This window comes from Bos grunniens, chromosome 2, assembly GCF_055505025.1.
Source record: "Bos grunniens cultivar Pamir isolate PY7600 chromosome 2, Bosgru_T2T1.0, whole genome shotgun sequence".
NCBI lineage: Eukaryota > Metazoa > Chordata > Mammalia > Artiodactyla > Bovidae > Bos > Bos grunniens.
The window spans coordinates 30,664,389-30,684,307 of NC_141166.1; the positions used below are offsets into that span (position 1 = coordinate 30,664,389).

The window sequence follows — 19,919 nt, forward strand, 5'->3', positions numbered from 1 at the left end:
TTTTTTCTTTAGTTTTGGGATATTCATTGCCCCAGTTTGTAGTAGAATTAACTTCACTGTAAGTGTATGCATTGAGCTTCCCAGGTGGCTCATTGGGGAAAGAGTCTACCAGCAATGCAGGAGCCGCAAGAGACCCAGGTTCGATCCCTGGTTTGGGAAGATCCCCTAGAGGAGGGCATGGTAACCCACTCCAGTATTCTTGCTTGGAGAATCCCATAGACAGAGGACCCTGGTGGAGTACAGTCCATGGGGTTTCAAAGAGTCAGACACGACTGAAACGATTGAGCACGCCTGCATCCAGGTTTATGTATTTCTTAAATTTATTTTTATTGAGATATAATTGACATATCACATTGTGTAAGGTGAAAGTATACAACATTTTGATTTGTTGTGTTTATATATTGTGATGTGATTACCACTGCTGTATTGGCTAACACCTCTATCATGTCACATGATTATCACTTCGTTTTTAGTGATGGGAGCAATGAAGACCCGGTCTCTTAGCCCATGTGCACTTTTGAGCACCTGCAGTGAGCTAGCCATGGAGCTGGCAGCTGAGGCCAGAGCAGGAATGCAGGCAGTCCCTCTTCTTTTTTTTTTTTAACTTTTTAATTTTGTATTGAAGTGTAGCTGATTAACAGTGTGGTGATAGTTTCAGGTGAACAGCGAAGGGACTCAGCCACACAGATCCCTGCAGGCAGCCCCTGTTCTTGGCTTCAGAGTGGGTGTCAGTCCAAGAGGAGAGGGAGAACCAAGTGCAGACAAGTAATTGCACAAATGCATTGTTGGAAACAGTGCAATAGAGGTAATGGGGGATACCAGAGGGATTGGAGTTAGATCAGGAAGGCGGAGGAAATAGCATTGAAACAAGGAGCTGACGTGCTGGTAGCAGTTAGAGGAGAAGCGTTCTAGGTGGTGGGACCAGCACACGTGAAGGTCCTCAGATGGAGGTGAGTTGGGAGCTCCTGGGGAATTCTACAAAGGCTTTCTCCAGCTGCTCCCCCTGAGCCCTGTGATCCATGCAGTGTGTGTGTGTGTGTGTGTGCACACGCGTGTGTACTGGAAGCAGGGAGAGGCAGAGCAACAAGACCTGGGGAGGTGGTCGCTGTTACCTGGGGGAGAGATGATGGTGGTTTGGGTTAGAGAGGTGACAGGTCATGGGGAGGGGTCACGTGGGGTGGGTGAGGCCAGGACTGATTCCAGAGAAGGGACAGGCCATGGAGGCTTGGAGGTGGGGTGAGAGGGAGCAGGAAGGAGGGTGTGAGGTGAAGATTCCCCTTATAGTAATGGAAGGTGGTGATGCTCAAGCTGGTTTTAGAAAAGGCAGAGGAACCAGAGATCAAATTGCCAATATCCGCTGGATCATCGAAAAAACAAGAGAGTTCCAGAAAAACATCTATTTCTGCTTTATTGACTATGCCAAAGCCTTTGACTGTGTGGATCACAATAAACTGTGGAAAATTCTGAAAGAGATGGAAATACCAGACCACCTGATCTGCCTCTTGAGAAATTTGTATGCAGGTCAGGAAGCAACAGTTAGAACTGGACATGAACAACAGACTGGTTCCAAATAGGAAAAGGAGTACATCAAGGCTGTATATTGTCACCCTGTTTATTTAACTTCTATGCAGAGTACATCATGAGAAACGCTGGACTGGAAGAAACACAAGCTGGAATCAAGATTGCTGGGAGAAATCTCAATAACCTCAGATATGCAGATGACACCACCCTTATGGCAGAAAGTGAAGAGGAACTAAAAAGCCTCTTGATGAAGGTGAAAGTGGAGAGTGAAAAAGTTGGCTTAAAGCTCAACATTCAGAAAACGAAGTCATGGCATCCGGTCCCATCACTTCATGGGAAATAGATGGGGAAACAGTGGAAACAGTGTCAGACTTTATTCTTCTGGGCTCCAAAATCACTGCAGATGGTGACTGCAGCCATGAAATTAAAAGACGCTTACTCCTTGGAAGGAAAGTTATGACCAACCTAGATAGCATATTCAAAAGCAGAGACATTACCTTGCCAACAAAGTTTCGTCTAGTCAAGGCTATGGTTTTTCCTGTGGTCATGTATGGATGTGAGAGTTGGACTGTGAGGAAGGCTGAGCACCGAAGAATTGATGCTTTTGAACTGTGGTGATGGAGAAGACTCTTGAGAGTCCCTTGGACTGCAAGGAGATCCAACCAGTCCATTCTAAAGGAGATCAGCCCTGGGATTTCTTTGGAAGGAATGATGCTAAAGCTGAAACTCCAGTACTTTGGCCACTTCATGCGAAGGGTTGACTCATTGGAAAAGACTCTGAGGCTGGGAGGGATTAGGGGCAAGAGGAGAAGGGGACGACAGGAGATGAGATGGCTGGATGGCATCACTGACTCGATGGACATGAGTCTGAGTGAACTCCGGGAGTTGGTGATGGACAGGGAGGCCTGGTGTGCTGCAATTCATGGGGTTGCAAAGAGTCGGACACGACTGAGCGACTGATCTGATCTGAAGGCTTCATTGGGCATTCCTCCATTTTAGTGAAGTATTTCATAAATGCATTAAAGTGCACAAACTTTCCACAAAATGAACATACTCCTGTGGCCATGTAACCAGCACCAGTCAAGAAATAGAGCCTTGCCCACAACCAGAAGGTCCCCTTCCCCGTTCCCTTCCAGGTATTAATTGCCCTTTGAGGGTTATTCACTGTCCTGACTTCTACCAGCATAGATGTGCCTATTATAGAACTTCTCAGAAATGGAGCATGTGTGTTCTTTGATGTCTGACTTCTGATCAACATGATGGTTGAGAAGTTCATCCACGTGCTTGTGTCTGGTTGTAGAGCATTTCTTCTCACTGCTGCTTAGTGCTCCACTGTTTGAAGCTATCAATTCTGCTACTGACAGGCATTTAGCTTGTTTCTAGTTTGGGGCTATTGCACATGAACATGAACATTTTCACGCATGTCTTTCGGCGATCCTGTGTTCTAATTTCTGTTGGGCAGACTCATCCATCTATCTTGAAGCATGTCTCTTTTCTGTTGTTCAGTTGTTGAGTCATGTCTGACTCTTTGCAACCCCGTGGACTACAGCACACCAGGCTTCCCTGTCATTCACTATCTCCAGGAGTTTGCTCAAACTCAAGTCCATTGAATTGGTGATTCCATCCAACCATCTCATCCTCTGTCGTCCCCTTCTCCTCCTGCCTTTAATCTTTCCCAGCAACAGGATCTTCTCCAATGAGTTGGCTCTTTGCATCAGGTGGCCAAAGTATTGGAGCTTCAGCTTCAGCATTAGTCCTTCCAATGAATATTCATTGAATATTCATTGAATGAGAGTCTTTTCCAGCACCAGAGTTTGGAAGCATCAATTCTCGGAACTCAGCCTTCTTTATGGTCTAACTCTTACATTCGTTCATGACTACTGGGAAAACCATATCTTTGACTTTACGGACCTTTGTCGGCAAAGTAACATCTCTGCTTTTTAATATGCTGTTAGCTTAGTCATGCTAATGGTGTGGTGGTCCTGCTTGGAGCATTGGGCTGACTCCACCTGGCCTGTGACACTGCTCTCTGTTCCCCTCCCCATCTTCCCTTTCTGTTGAGGTCCCCCAGTGCTGATGGGGAACCTGAGGCACAGATCCACTGGGCTGGTGTGGGTTCCAGATGGTGGCACTCAGGAATCTGTATTGCACTGAATGGCCTCCCCTTCACCCCTGGATGGAGCCATCTGCTTCAAAGTTCATCCTAGGAGAGTCTGGGCAGCCTGTCTCTGCTTTTTATTTTTTAATTTTTTTTCTGCTTTTTAATACGCTGTCTCTAGAAGGCTCAAGTATCTCAAGAGTCTGAGGCATCATTCTATAAAGGGAGACCTTCACCGTCTTGACAATAGGCATGAGAGACATCCAGGGGAAGGGGAGAACATTATCTAGCTCCCTAATATGTCCCTTTGTGGTGACTCTTCTCATCTTGCCACCCCTCGCCCCCAGTGTGGGGCTCACGTATCAGAGAGGAAGGAGGAAGAAGCCCTGGAGGTCTGTATTCGAGTCAGGGTGGGTGGAGGGCAGCCGACCACCTCTTTCAGTTTCACCCGCTCTCTGGGGGCAGGCCCAGGTCCCTGATGGGTCAGGAGTATACAAGGCTGAGGGCTGTGGCCTCTAGTCCTTCTCTCTTTGCCGAGGGCAGGAAGCCAGCCACTGCCTCCTTGTTTGATGTATGAACTTGCAGGGAGACCCTGGCACCAGTAGGGAGCACAGAACCAAGGGCAGGCAAGCCAAGGCAACCCCTGGAGGGACAGCAGCTGGTGAGTGGGAAGCCAAGGCTGCCATCTGCAGAGAAACCCAGTGGTGGGGAGCGAAGGAGACCCAGGCGATGCCGAGGGTCCAGGTCTTCTTGCTGACTGTCCCAGCTCAGAGCCCTAAGTTGAACCTCTCCTCATCAAGATACCCCAGCCCTGGTGCTTCCGGCCAGCCCCCCTCTCTCTCAACCTGAATAGCCCTAGAGCCCACGTCAGGACACTGGATCTCCAAACAGACCCCAGGAAAAGAGGGTGGAGAGGCCTCAGCTTTAGTGCTGCTTTCTGGACAAGACAAGGGGAGTGTTGGGTGCTTTGGGTGATGTCTATTCACTAGCCAGTCTCCCCTGTAAGTCTGTGAGCCGGTGTTTGGTGGATTAGATATCCCAGGATGTAGATCAGAGAGATGCTCAGTAAGGGCTATTCAGTGGATAGATGGAGAGGGTGGGCAGGTGAAGACCCTGGAGAAGGAGAGAGAATCCAGGTGGAGGCCTGGCACAGGGAACAGTGATGGGCAGGTGGGCCTGCTGCTTTTGTGCCTGGAAAGCCACCTTCTCCCCTGGGTCGTAGGCTCCTCTGGACACCCACCGGGTGGTGGCTGGGGCTGGAGTGGGGACGGAGCTGGGATAAGACAACCTTGGTCAAGCTCAGACCTGATTGGGAGGGTCAAATAGGAATGTGTGCAGGGTCAGAAGAGCAGGAATTTTGAAGGTTTGGAAGGAGTGGGAAGGGAGCTAAGACCCTGATGTTCGGTGGGACCAGCAGTGGGTGGCAGTCCCAAGGAGGCCGGTGGTGGTGAAGGGGTTGTCTTCTGCTGTCAGCTCAAGCTTTTGCCTCTGCCTACCTCCTCTGGGCATTCCTGCCAGGATCTCCCTCTCAGGAACTTCTAGGGGCCCCCATCAAGCCCCATTCACCCCCTTCTTCTTGCCGCAGCTGAAATCAGAGTTGTCAAGAATGGCTGAGTGGGTCCTTGGACTCAATTTTCAGAGCCTTCTGGCAAAGCTTGGTCTGATGTTCCATAGGCCTTGGTGCCCTGGATGTGACATGTTGGCCCTGTTCTTCCCTGTTCTCATTTGTCTTCTCACCTCTCAGCCCATCTGCCTCTCCACCTGCCTGCTGCTGCCTCCCTCTACCATCTTCTCTATCCCATCCACCCTTCGTCCTTGTCACCCTTCTCTCTCACTCACCCACCCGCTGCCCGGGCGCACACACGTTGTCTTCCCCAGTGAGTCCTCACTCTGTGGTGGGAGGGGCCCTGTGGGGGTGGGGGCAGGTGGCGGGGGGGCCAGAATGCAAACACCTCATCCTGAGACAAGGTGCAGGCAGGCCTGTGCAAGCTGGCACCTGGCTGTAGGGCAGGGAGTGGCTCTTCTGCCGGGGGCTGTCTGGAAAGCTCTCCCAGAGGAGGTGACATTTTGACCTGGGTCTAGCAGGTGAGTAGGAGTTCACAGAGGGGAGCCAAAGCCACTTTTTGTCAGGCCTGGGGGTATGAAAGTGTGTGGTGTCCTTAGGGGGCTGGAGTAGAGGGGAGCAGAGGAGAGGCTAAGAAAGAGTGGGCCAGCATGAGAAGGGCCTTGAATGCCAAGCTAAAGAGTTTGGACCTTGGACTTCTGTGGGTCACAGAGAGCCTCTGGAAGTCTCAACCAAGGTTGGAGGGAGCCTGCATTTTAAACTACGGGGTAGGGTAGGGGATAGGTGATGGGTGGGTGTGAGCTAGCTGGTGGGTCATTCTCATGTGACTGTGGCTGGACCAAATGGGGCCGTGTGTGTGTGTGTGTGTGTGCAAGTGTGTGCATGTGCTTGTGTTTGTGTATGTGTATGTGCTAAGGGGTGCCCCTGGAAGCTGCTCCCCTTCTTCGTCCCTGACTTCACCTCCACCCACCCCTTCCTCCCCTAACCAACAACCCCAAGAACTCGGATCTGGCAAACCAGGAGTTAAGCTGCAGGCTCACCTAGGGGAGGTAGTTCCTGGCTCTTTGCCTCATCCCTTTGGCTCAGTTTCACCTGCTGCCCAGCCCAGACGTCACTCCCACGGAGGCTGGGCAGGGGACAGGCCTGGCTTTGTTGGGACCCCAAGACCTGGGCTGGGCCTGTTGTGTCTGCCCTGGAAGGGCTGGAGGACAAGGAATGCAGGGGGCGGGAAGGGACGGAGGTGCCTGGACCTGGGGCTGTGAAGAGTCTGACTGCAGACTTCCTAGGCTGCCACCTCTGACATACTCTGATCACGTGCCCGAGGGCGCAGTTGGGGGTGCTTGGCCAAGGGTGGCAAGAGGAGGGTGGGGTTGGAAAGTGCTCCAGGGCCGCCTTCTCCTTCCTCCTCCGTTTCTCTTGGTCCTACAGCCCAGACCAGCCCTGCCCCGGGGACGTGAGGCACTCTTGCTTGTAGAATCAGGATTCTTTGAGGCCCAGCCCTGGCTCTCTTCCTGGTCTCCTCTGTTTCATTTCCGCCTTCTTTCTCTTCTTAAGTCTCCCTCAAGCTCTGTCTCTGTTTTTCTCTCTGGCTCGTCCCTTCCTTAGGAGTTTCAAGTCCCTTTCCCACCTATCTTCCTCCCCACAGGCCGGAGATGGGGATGGATAGATGGCCTCTCTCTGACCGAAGAGGCACTGTGGCATTGTGGTTACACCAGTGGCCTTCTGGGGTGAACTAAATTCAGCTTTGGGCTTTGCCACTGCAGGGCTGTGCCTCCCCGAGTGACTATGTAGCCTCTCTGTGCTTCCGCTGCCCATAAGAGCACTTAGCGTGAAGCATATCGATAGCATTTAATAAAGAGTAGCTGTTGTTGTTGCTGTCGTTATGGTTATGGAATGATTGTATTAGCCCAAGTCCTCCGAGAAACAAGATGGGATTAAATGTGTAAAGATTTTATTAGGGGAAATGCTTGAATGAGAGTAAGGAGCCCGGGAAGGCTGAGAGAGCCTTTAGCAGGCAGCAAGAATCTGACCCCTGGTGAAGGGGAGATAGGGAGCTAGAGAGGGGCAGAAGTGTCCCATACCTCCCCGTCCTCTCAGGACAGGGAATCCAGGAGACACAGTTGGCCGACAAGCCTTCTCATCCCCAGTAACTGATCGGCCTTAAAATCAACGGTGGGTAGCAGCCTGAGGGAGACGTGGATTTCAAAGCACAGCTGGGCCCCTGCTCCTCCCACGGGAGGCCTGCGAGGTGCCCCCTGAGGCCTTGCGACTCAGAGGAGGACAGGGCCTTTGGTTCTGGAGTCTGAGGTGGGGTGGGACAGGTGGAGGGGGTGACCCAAGGAGCTGGAAGGGGGCAGAGGCCTGGGTCCCAGGTTGCCATGGAGCATGGGCCCCGGGCCTTCTTGGCCTGGCTGCCAGGCCTCCTCACTCAGGGCCTGGCTTCAGGCTGAGTCCTGGGTGTTAGCTTCATTGTGCTAATGGTGTGGTGGTCCTGATTGGAGCAGAGGGCTGACTGTACCTGGCCTGTGGCACTGTTCTCTGTTCCCCACCCAGTCTTCCCTTCCTGCTTGAGGCACCTCAGTGCTGAGGGGGGAAACTGAGGCACAGATTCACTGGGCAGGTGTGGGTTCCGGGCGGGGGCACTCAGGAATCTGTATTGTTCTGAATGGCCTTCCCTTCCCCATTGGACAGAGCCATTCACTTCCAGGTTCATCCTAGGAGAGGCTGGGCAGCCGGTAACTACCCCTACGCTAACCTTGAGTGTCCTCCCGGACTGGCCTGAGTGTGGCACAGGGGTGCAGACACCCGAGCCAAGCTGCGACACCATTAGGGGAATGAAGTTGGAGCAGGAACAAGCGTTTTTTGGGTATTGAGCTGAGGCTGTCTGTGGGCAGTCAGACCAGGCCCAGTCTGGCCAGACTGTCCCCCGTCCACTGCCCGCCTCAGCTCCCCGCCACTGCAGACTTCATTGAGATGCGTGAGCCACCCAGACGGCCTCTTGAACCCCAGCCACTGAATATGCTAAGCAGGGCTAATTTATTCCCTTTCTCCTTAATGGAACTGCAGCAAAGCCAGCAGGGGCTGAGTGTGTTGGAGGCGACTGATGGGGCTGGGGCCAGAGGGTGGTTCTCCACAGTTCTGCTGTAAGACCCCAGCTCCCTGTGTGACTCAGCACTGTCCCTCTCAAGGCAGTCAGCTCAGAGAGGAGAGCCTGTCGTGAAGGGAGCAGGGACTTGCGGACAGGCACCTGAGGAGTCCTTGCTTACTGCTTCCTAGCTGGGAGCACTGGCCAACCTAGTAGCCTCAGCTTCCTCACCTGTAAAATGGGGACAATAGAGCCCACCTTGCCAGCTGTTGTGAAGAGTGTATGCCAAGCCCTGGGACACAGCGGGCAGAGGCACAGTTGGAGCCTGTCCACACTCGATTCTTGTTGGCCCCTCTTTCCCTCTTGTATCACCCTCTGCTGTCTGGACTCCTGAATTCTGAGGTCAGCTGGGGATGGGTGTGCAGGGAGGAGGCTGTTCTGGGAGCTCTGCTCTGGGGTTCAGGGATTAGAGGTGGGATGTGTGGGCTAAGTCGATTCAGTCATGCCCGACTCTTTTCGCCAGGCTCCTCTGTCCATGGGATCCTCCAGGCAAGAATACTGGAGTGGATTGCTGTGCCCTCCTCTGGAGTATCTTCCCGACCCAGGGATTGAACCCGTGTCCCTAACATCTCCTGTATTGGCAGGCATGTTCATTACCACTAGCGCCACCCCAGATACCAACAAAATGAGGGAGGGTGTGTGGTGGGAAAGTGTGGAACCACTTTCAGTGGGCCAGGCTGATCTGGTTGCAAGTCTGTGCTCTGCCACTGACTAATTTTGTGAGCCTCAGTTTCCTAATCTGGGAAATGGGAATGATAACACCTACTCACAGTGTTAGGTAGGAGGTTAAGTTAGCTGATGTAGGTAAAGTTCCCAACACTTTGTAGGCCCTCAATACACATCAGTTTCCTTCTCCCCCTGGAAGGGGCCTTTGAATCATCTGGTCCACCCCTTCACTTGCTGGCTTGGCCAAGGGTCTCACATCTGAGCCCATTTCAGAAAGAGGGATGGCTGGGGAGAGCCCTGGGCTTGGGGTCTCTGACTTGGCAGACAGGTCAGAGGTCATTTAGCAATAATAATAATAATAATAATAATAATAATAATAAATGTCCTTCATACCAACCTCACATGATGCCACAACAACCCTGAAAAACAACGTGAGCAGGCATCATCACCCTGTTTCACAGGTGGGCAGGCTGAGACCCAGTGAGTGACTTGTCCATGGTCTCATCACTGTCAGTGCGGTCTTAGGGTCCCTGGCTCTCTGCACTTGCCCTGCCAACTGCCTCTTATCCATTCTCTTCCTGCTGAGCAAGACAGCCCCCCTTAACTGTGCTGGGGAGGGGTGTGTGATACGAGTAGAAGGGAGGTTCCTCTTGTTCTCTGCAGTCTCTTGGGAGTAAGAAGTCAGTGTTCTGTTTGACCAGTCAGTCCTTCTGGGACAGACATGCCCCCCCTTCCTGGTCTGGCCCTGAGCCTTGAAGGCACCCACCTTCCTCCCTGCCAGACCTGAGTCAGTGTAGTGGGTACGTGGGGGTTGGTCTGGTGCAGCGACCATCTTTGGGGTTGGGGTAGGGTTAGCCCTGTTGCCCCTCTCATTCAGGCTGGGCAGCCACCTGTCTCTTGATTGCCTCCAGCTGGCTGGCCAGCAGGCTGGCATTTCTGGCTGCCTCCTCCAGGAAGAGGCCTCTTGCCCCAGCTTTCTCCTCACCCTCTGGGCACATGAGCCCCACCCTCACCCCAATTCCCCTGCCCTCGGTGCTCCTCAGCGGCCTCCGTGGCTGTGAGAACAGCCCCCATCTTGCTTCCCAGACCCACTGACCCGGCATTTCCAGCTCCAGGGTCTGTCCTGTCCTCCTCTCCTCATTTATCTCCCGCTCTGGGAGCCAGAAGCCCTTTGTGAAGCTCTTTGTGTGGATCTGAGCTCTCAAGGCTGGGCAGGGGTGGGGGGTGTGGGGTGGACAAAGGGACACCCCTCTCCCCTCTCCATTGTCCTGTCTCTTCCCAGGAGGCTGTGTGTGTGTGTGTGTGTGTGTGTGTGTATACACGTGCGTGTGTTCACATCCCAGCTTGGCCTCTCTTATATGGGGTGACAGGGAGGAATCTTGAAAGGATTTAGAGATGCAAGCCTATACCAAGGCTGAGAGACCCTAGTGGGAGAAAGAAGACTGGGTGCCTTGAGGAGGGGGTGATTGGGCCTGGAGTGACCCTGGGTCCAGTTGGGTGCTGTCACCCCTCCCCACCCCGAGACCATCATTCGCCTCCCTCTTTTCCCTTCCCTGCTCCTTGTCTCTTCTTACAATCTCTCTCCATCCACTCCCTTATTCTCACCTTGGCATCTGCCCTCCTTGGCACTGACCCCCTTACTGAGGAGAAGCCAGGAGGGCACCCCACCCGGCCCCTGGATGTTAGTTCCAGGGAGACCCTGTCACCTGCTGCCATCCCAGTATTTTAACCTTTTCTTGACTTCTGTCCTGAGCTCAGCCCTTCTGGCCATGACTCCCTGCTCTGGGATCCAGCCCTCCAACCTACAGGGTGCCTCCTCCCAGGGGTGCTATTTCCGCAGCCTCAGCCTGGCTCCCTTGACCCTGGCTGGCCTGCTGACCCCAGAGTCTCGAATAACACTGGGTGGCTGGCTGCCTGCTGGGGCCTGGCTAAAAATACTCCCTTCTGTGGTGTGCTTTCGGGGCAGTCTGGGGCAGAGGGAGGGTCTAGCCCACAGGCCCCCTCATGCTGTCCTTGGGGAACTTATTCCTCCAGGGCCCTGGGGCCTCCGCACCATCTTGCTGCAACCAGAAGCTCTTGGGTGGAGGGCCTCAGGCCCCAGCGACACCTGGGAGGGACTTTCTGTTGCTGGTGGGTGACATGTGGGCAGAAAGAGGCAAGCTGAGTGCCGAGATCAAACCAAGATCCCCAGTTGGTAAGTGTGGGTGGTTGTGTGCTTCATAGCTCAGTTGTGTCCAACTCTGTGCAACCCTATGGACCACAGCCCACCAGGCTCCTCTGTCCATGGGGATTCTCCAGGCGAAAATACTGGAATGGGTTGCCATGCCCTCCTCCAGGGGAATCTTTCCAACCCAGGGATCAAACCCAGGGCTCCTGTATTGCAGGTGGATTCTTTACTGTCTGAGCTACCAGGGAAGCTGGTTAGGACTTGAACCCAAGTCCAGGCTCTCAGACTGGAGGCAGTACCACTCTAGCCGTAGCTGGTTTTGTTCACGTGGGTTGAATTAAGACGAGTTCTCATGCCCAGCTTTTCACTTCTCTTGCTTTAGGCTCTGAGCGATGACTTGGGCTCTCCGAGCATCAGCGTTCCTATGTGGGTGATCGGGCCGTCACTAGGCCCATGGCTACTGGCTCAGTGGTTGACAGGGCTCCCTGGGGATGTCCACAGGCTCACCAAGGTGGTGGCCTCTGTCCTTTTCAGCCTCAGCCCTGGGCCCTCCGTCTCCTCCTGGCCCTTTGGGTCCCTCCCTGTGTCCGGGTTTTCATTCCTTCTCTGGTCTCCAGATGGTTCCCATCCCAGAGGGCCCCTCCGGGGTCTGCAGAGCCGCTTGGAGAGGAGAGCCAGGCCCCTGTCAGTGTGTACGGAGTGGGTGAAGGGGCAGGTACAGGCCAGGTGCTCGGTGTGGGCCTCAGTCTGGGCTCCATGCTTTTAAATTTCTGAGGTTTTGTTATTCTTCTTCTTGCTCTCTGAATATTCTTTTTATGTTATTACCTGCTGTTCTTGTTTCACGGATGCATTTTCTTCTCTGATCTCCCTGAGGATATTGATAACTTTTTCTTACAGTTTTCTCCCCACTGAATTTCACTTACTTTCTCTCAGTTGCTGTTGGCCTCTGTTATTTCTCTGCTAAGCTTGCCTTAGGGAGGCTCCCCTGGTGGCTCAGATGGTAAAGAATCTGCCTACAATGCAGGAGACTAGGGTTCCATCCCTGGAGAATGTGGTGGTTCCATCCCACTCCAATATTCTTGTTTGGAGAATTCCACGGGCAGAGGAGCCGGGTGGGCTACAGTCTGTGGGGTTGCAAAGAGTTGGACACGACTGAGCGACTAACACTAAGCTTTCCTTAAATGCCTGGGAACCTGGGTTTTCCACTTCTATTTCAAGTGGGAGATTTAAAGGGTGGATTCTTTGCACTGGAGGTGAGGGTGGACACACCAAGGGCTTCTCCAGCTCTCAGGTGTCCGGCTGGGCTGCTATTTTGGGGAAACTGCTGTCGGTATCTTTGGGTTTCTCTTCTTGGGCTTGCCAGATCTCCAGAGAAGTTTTCACTTTTCTGCCTGGGGGCAGGTAAAGGCCTGGCTGCCTGTTGCTCAGGAAACGCCCAGCTGACTCTGTCTTTCCTATTAGTACTTGTGTTCTTAACTGTGCCTGCTGGCCCTGGGGCTAGAGCTCACTCTCTTATCCTTTCCAGGGAATAAATCTGTCTTCTGCTGGGGGTCAGGGAGAGGATCTAGAAATTTAACCACTTCTTCGGTGTCCTACCAATCAGGTTCAGATTTACATTCACACCCTGCCCCTCCCGCCTCCCTCCCCCATCTCCTCCTTGGCTTGCAAAGGGATTCCAAAGCCACTGATCCTGAGCCTTTGGGGGGTCTGCGCGGAAGAATTGGGTGGCTTCTTGGCTTTTTCTGCAGCCAGCTCAGAGTTTAGTTTTCTCAGGTTCAGGGTTCCCACGCATCCATCTGCTCTCCGCCTCCCAGAATTTTGACACTGTTGTCAGGGGTGATAATCAAAATATTTAACAAGAGATCCTAGGGACTGCACTGAGAGTCTGGAGAGGGTCCTGAGGCCCCTTGTGAGCCAAGAGTTAGCCCTTTTGGGTCCAGAGGAGGGGCTAGAGCTTTGGGAGGGTGGGTGCACTGTAACTACTCACTGGACTCATTAGTTTTTAGCAACCACCATGGTTGTGCTGTGCTGAACATCGCTCCTATGGTCTTCTCTCCCCTGTTTTGGTCTTTTTTGATCCTCCAGGCTTTATGCTTTTTTTAAAAAATTATTTATTAAAAAATTATTTATTATTTATATATTTTTGGCTGCGCTGGATCTTTGTTGCTGCACACAGACTTTCTCTAGTTGCACTGAGCGGAGGACTTCTCTCTAGTTGTAGCGGGTGGGCTTCTCATTTCAGTGGCTTCTGGTGCTGCGGAGCACAGGCTGTAAGTGCGTGGCTCCATCGCTGTGGCCCACGGGCTTAAGGGTCCCACGGCATGTGGGATCCTTCCGAACTAGGTATCAAACCCGTGTCCTGTGCATTGTCAGGTGGATTCTTAACTCCTGGACCACCAGGAAAGTCTCTGTACTTTCATTAAAACAAAAAAGTTTTCTGTTGCATTAGAGGCGTTTTGAGAGGAGAGCAAAAGTCCACATGTATGTTCAATCAGCCAGCTTCCCCGGAAGTGTCCACCTGGGGTCCTCTGGGTGGGGGCCTCCCTCAACCTGCAGTGGAGTGAGGCTGGCAGGAAGGCTGAGCCTGGCGAGGAGGGCTGCAAGGTGCGGGACCCAGATACAGGGTCTCCTCCACTCTCTTCCTCCTAGATCTGCTGTCTTAGTTGTGGCCTTGAGGCCACTGACGGGATGTGAGGTGTGAAGCCACCAGCAGGTGTGAGAAGAGCAGCAGAAGGGCAGGAGGTCAGAGTTTAGGAAGCACTTCCCAGTGGTCAGGGCTGTGAAGCTAGAGAACAGGATGGTCTGGGGAGGCTCTGGAGTCTCCCTTCTGCAAGAACTTTAAGCCAGGAGGGCCCCTTATTGACCCTGGCTGGAGGGGATCTGCGGGAAGGCAGGGGGCTGACTGAGATGATCCTTGCTGCCTGTCCTGCCCCCATAATTTTTAAAAAATATTTATTTATTTATTTGGCTGCACTGGTCTGAGTTGCAGCACATGGGATCTTTGATCTTCAGTGTGGCATGCAAACTCTTAGCTGTGGCATGTGTGATCTTGTTCCTTGACCAGGAATCAAACCGGGGTGCTCTGCATTGGGGAGCGCGGAGTCTTAGTCACTGGAGCACCAGGGAAGTCCCTCCTATGACTGTTGATTTCTTGATTCCCTTTGCTGCCTTCCTTCCTCTTTTCATCAGTAGAAAGCTTTTATCTAGGGGAAGCAGAGTTCCCTCTTCTGCAGGGTTAAAGGATAAACCCCTTGTGGAAGAGGAAGTTTGGGGTGTGAGGGGCAGAGATATAAGGACGTCTGGGGATCTAGAAAGAGATGTAAGGGTAGGGAGAGGCCCCAGGAGGCTCCCCTCCCTGGGGCCCAAGGCTGGAGGGAGAGGGGCCACCTCCAAGGAGATGAGGGTCTTGAGGAGGAAGATTAGAGTGGTTCTTACCTCCAGGGCAGCCCTACATCAGCATCTCCTTATAGTGAAGCAGGACAGAGATAAAGAATTCTCTGTGAAGCAGCCTCGTTTGCAGACTCTCCTGTATCCAACTTGCATGTCATTTGGGGTCCAAAATGGCCAGAAGTTTCCACTTGCACCTACATTTCTCTTTCTGGGGGTTCTCAGCTCCATCCCCTTCCATTCTTTCCTGTCCCGGTCCCCCTGGCCCTCCTTGTCTACCGAGTTCCAGCCATAGATCCTTCCTTCCAGCACCCTCACCTTGCCTGAGGTGTGTTTTATTTGTGTCTGTGTATGCTGTACACAGTTCCTCTCCAGGCTCATTTTTGCTTCTTTGCTTTGCCCCCTTAAACAAAACATACCCCATTTCTAACCAAGTCCCAGCCCTTACTTACAAACTTTCAGGAACAATAATGTGGTTCCATCAGCCTGTCTTGCAAGTTGCTTCACCACTTCTACCATCTCTGTCTCTATCCTCAGCCTCTGCACACCTTCCTCTGCCTCTCAGAGATGCAAACATCAGGAAGGGGATAATCTAGTGCTAGACAGAACCAGATGTGAGTGGCCTCAGCAAGGCCTGATTGAGGAAGATGTTTCTGATGGATGAGGAGTAGATGTCTGGATGGGAAGTGGTCCCCTGCCCCAGGGATCTAAGATGGCCAGGAATGGTGGGACTGGTTTTTGGTTTTAGCAAGAGAGTCCATACAGAAAGTGCTGGGCTGAGTAAGGCTGGAGATTTGGGGACCAGGGGAGCAGGGCAGGCCAGCTTTTTTGCTAAAGTGAACAGGAACTTTTAATACTGAGGTTTCATGCTAAGTCATATGAAATTGAAGACTCAAACCTCATTTTAGAAGAGGAGAGTAGGAGAACAGTACGATAAGAGCAGAGGCCTCTGTGGCAGTGTGGTGCCTCATTGGAAGTTCTGCCTGTTGTCTAACTCGAGTATCTCCTGACCACTTCTTCCTTATTATCTTCAGTGAGGGGCTTCCCAGGCGGCACTAGTAGTAAAGAACCTTCCTGCCAGGGCAGGAGGCTTGAGAGATGTGGGTTCGATCCCTGGGTAGGAAAGATCCCCTGGAGAAAGAAATGGCAACTCACTCCAGTGTTCTTGCTTGGAAAATCCCGTGGACAGAGGAGCCTGGCTGACTACAGTCAGTCCATGGGGTTGGAATCTCAAAGAGTTGGACACGACGAAGCACACACATACACATCTTCAGTGGGGACGGGAAGCTCAGGACCTCCCTGCTATGCTTTCCTTTCTGTCTTCTTTACTTGAGAGGCATCCTTCAGTTCCTCCCTCTTCCTGAGTTCCAGCCTCTTCTGGGCTCATGTGCCCCCATTCTACCTCTCCTCTGGCCTGCTCCCAGCGTCTTCCTAACCATGCTGTTTTGGCTTCATCCTGCTGGGACTCCTGGCTCCTCCTCCTTTTGGTGTCCACTCCCCAGATGGCAGTGTGAACTCCATGTTCCAGACAGGGTGCTCTTGCCCAGGGCTCTGGCGGGGAGCTTCTGTCTGGTGGGGGCTGGGTGTGCAGTGTGGAGCTAGCAGACCCAGGAAGGGTTTCAGGGCAGATGAACTTGCTTTTACAGTCACCTTAGGGTGCCGTCCTGGTCTCAGGTTCTGAGATGGTTGTCCGGTAGCTCCTGAGGGTGCCTTGATGAGTCAGGTCTGCTGCCAGGCGTTTTCACAGTTAATTTAATCCTCATAGCTACCAGGAGGCTAGGATCCCTGTCTCCATTTTACAGAAGAGAAAAGAGGTTCAGAATAGAGAAATAATCTCTTCAAGGTCACATAGCTGGAGTATCAGGGCCAGGATTTGGACCCTGGTCTCTGCTGGCTTTGTACCTCAACCCTCCGCTTTGGCAGGTAAGTGTGGGAACGATGGAGGTGACACTTCGCATATGTGTCTCCTGGCGTGCTCTCAACTGCACTGGGAAGTCAGAAAGGCAAATGCAGCGGTGCCTGCTCCCCAGACGAGGACACGGGGGCTCCCAGAGGGACTGTGCTCCAACACTAGTCTGCGGTGCTCCCTCTGGCCCTCCGGTCTGAGTCCCTACCCCTTATGGCCTCTGTTCATCCATCCAGGGCCGGGCTGGGGCTGGGCAGGCTGCATCAGTAAGCTCGTTCTCTCTGGTCTGTCTGGGGCTGGGCCTGCCCTGCTCTACCCTGAAGCTCCCAGACGGAGTGAGAATAGAACATACCAGAACCAGGATCCAGGGGATCACAGAGGGGGCCTGGGACCCTTTTGGGGTTGGCGGGGGAGAGGAAGCCGCATGATACCATTCAGGGCAGGGGAGCAAATGGAAATCTGCCAGCCCAGGAGAGCTGCAGCCTTGATTTGAGGGGATACAGGGATTTCGCTTGGGCATCCCAGGTGACACCAGTGGTAAAGAACCCTCTTGCCAGTGCAAGAGATGTAAGAGACGTGGGTTCAATTCCTAGGTCGGGAAGCTCCCCTGGAGGAGGACATAGCAACCCACTCCAGTATTCTTGCCTGGAGAATCCCATGGACAGAGGACCCTGGTGGGCTACAGTCCACGGGATCTCAAAGAGCTGGACACGACTGAAGTGAGTTAGCACTCATGCAGGGGTTTTACCCACATCTGACACAGGGTCCATCCGGGGCACACAAGTTGCTTCTGTGGAGGAGTGAAGGAGTCATGTCTGGAGGTGCTTGAGGCCCTCCCAGGAGCTTTTTCCCAGCCCAACCCCCCGGACCAGGCGTGCCTTTCTCCTAGTCTGGAAGCAAGTACCCTGAGAGCCTTGGTCCAGACCTGGCTCCTGACTGCAGGGGCTGCAGCCAGACACTTGCGGGTCAGCTTGGACTCGGCTCTGGGTCTGCCCTTTGGGTTTCTGAACCTGGGGTTGGGAGCCCCTGGAAGCCCTGGGCCCTGCTTGCTTCTGGAGCCTGGAGATGAGGCCGTGTCACTCCGTTTCATGCCTCAGTTTCCCTGGCAGCCTGGCTGGTGGCATGCCATGCTTTCTCTCCCCCTTCTTTATTCTTGCCCATCGCCCACCCCTTGCCTGATGCTGGCCCTTCCCTGCCGCTCTTTGTGAGATGGTTAGAGCTCACCACCTTCCTCCCGTCTCCTTGCCCCCATTTCCTCCTCCCTCTGTTTGCTGGCTTCCTCTCCACCCAGGCCAGCTTTCTCTCACTTGTCTGGTCTTTGGCAGCCTCGGCTCCACTGCTTTTCTCATCTTGGATGTCCCTTTTGGAGGCTCCATTTTCCCCCTCCTGTCCTCCTCTCCATCCTGGGGTCCACCTGGCATCTGTCTCAGTGCCCTGGCTCTTCCCGGCCCTTCTCCCTTCTCACACCATCCTGGATGCCTGCACAGCACAGGCTGAGGGCCCTGGGATGAGGGGGTCCGGAGAGACTGGAGGTCCCATTTCCTGGCCTCTCTTCCCATTTCTTCACTCTGTAGGAATAACGTGGGAGGTGGGCCCAAGAGAGGAGCCCAGCGTGATGTCCTGGCTGGAGAGGGGCGAGGGGTGCCAGGGAGTGGATGGAGGAAGGTTGTCAGGTGAAAATGGAGTGGGGGAGTAGGAGGGGTTTGCTTATCTGTCTGTGTCCATCTCCATTTGTCTCTGTCTCTGATGTCCCTTGCTGTCTGCTGTCACTGTCAGTATCTTTGCCTTTCTGGGTCATCTTGGTTCCTTGGACTGTGGGCTTTAACCCAGCTCCTTTCCGTCTGTGCCTCCCATGCCCAGCTGCCTTCTCTGCCCAGTTCAGAGGCAGACAGTCAGTGGGCTGGTTTCCCAGGAAGAGGAGGGGGTTGTGTTTGGGAGGAGGGAGTGGGGTGGACAGTAATTGTATTAGGTGGTTCTGATGCAATTGGGTCTCCCAGATTGGACTCTCCCGGCCTGCCTGCCCCCTCCTTCCACCCTCTCCTCCTGCCCTCTCCATTCATCTCACTCCCCCTCCCAGTTCCATCAGAATCAATTAGACAGTCCCTGCTTTAATCTCATTGCTGGAACCTGGGCTCAGACCCAGCAGCCCAGCTCCTAGGTCTGCAGTCTCCATGACGGGCCCTGCCATGAACACTCTGGGGGCAGAGGGATGACCAGGATGACCTCAGAGCCCCTATTCTCACGTTTCTACCCCTAGATGCTATGGCTTGCCTGGAAAGGCAGCCCCCGGCCCCTGGGCTCCCTAATGGATCAATATGCACCATCACTCCAGATCTGTCCCTATCCCTCCCCCACCCATTTATCATGTCAGCTGCTGGGTGGTGATGGAAGTCACTTGGAAAGGGGCCCAGAGGACCCAGGATTCTCAGCCTGCAGAATAGAGAGGGCTGAGGGTGGGGTGGGGATGGGGGCGTGAATAATGAGTCGCCAATGTCTGAAGGCATTTATTGTGCAAAGAGAGTGATCAAGTTGTCCTTCCCCAGGCAAAGCAGTTTAAGAGGAAATGGTCTGGAATTTGAGAGTGGGGATGAAGGTTAGGTATCAGGAGGAACTTCCTGCCTGTCGGGGGTCACAGACCTGGGTTAGTAGTGGTAAAGAGGAGAAAGAGAATTTATGGACTCACCTCCTTGGGCTATCTATAAGAGGGGGGACCTTTCCTCTTCTCAGCCTCCTCCCCTCCATCCGCAATGTTGTGCTATGGAAAAGCAAAGAGCCGGAAATGTGTGTGGGGGAAACCTTGATTCATTCTGGGTCTGCTACTTCTTAGCTGTGTGACTCCTGGCAAGTCACTTTCCCTCTCTGGATCTCGAATCCTATTCCTAAATCACATGTTGGGCTTGGGGGAGGGAGCAGAGAAGGTGTTGGTTCACTCTCAAGTTTAACTGGAATCAGTACAGGATGTGGCGGAGCAGAATAAGGAGGTGCCCCCTGTCAGGGGTGGGTGGAGTGGAGAGGCACAAAGATCCTACCCTCCTGGTGCAGTAGCACTTAGAACCTGGAAAATGATACTGCCCACTGGCTGTAATCCAGGGCTGGGGCAGGGACTCTGGGTTTAGAAGAAGGGATGGCCTGCCTTCCTCCTCTCCTGTATTCATGCAGCCAACCAACCAATCTACCAAGTAACTCATGTTCATGGACCATGTGCCCTGAACCATGCTGAGTGCTGGGTGCCGGGTTCTGAGTGTTGGGAGTACAGCCCTGAATGACTGACAAGGTCCTCTGAAAGCTGACAATCTGGTGGGGAAGGGGGTGAGGGAGTGAGCGGATCTGTCAATAGGAGTGCTAAGTGCTCTGAAGACATGAACTGGCTAGGGGTCACACAGAGACTCGGGACTAAAGGGATGGAAGAACTTAGGTGGGGGCATCAGAGGAGGAAACCTTGGAGCCCATATGAAATGAGACTCC

General features: G+C 53.3%; 1 protein-coding gene across 18 annotated transcripts in view; it reads left to right on the forward strand.

The window, feature by feature from the left end:
• TNS1 (tensin 1) overlaps nucleotides 1–19,919 on the forward strand; it is a 248,954-nt gene that overhangs the window by 3,576 nt on the left and 225,459 nt on the right. The window contains exon 1 of one of the 18 annotated variants that reach the window (XM_086340840.1): nucleotides 10,959–11,188. The exons of the other annotated variants lie outside the window; for them this stretch is intronic. The gene's annotated coding sequence lies outside the window, so the exon portion shown is untranslated. Of the gene's footprint in view, nucleotides 1–10,958; nucleotides 11,189–19,919 lie in introns of those variants that run through there. 18 annotated transcript variants of the gene reach the window in all.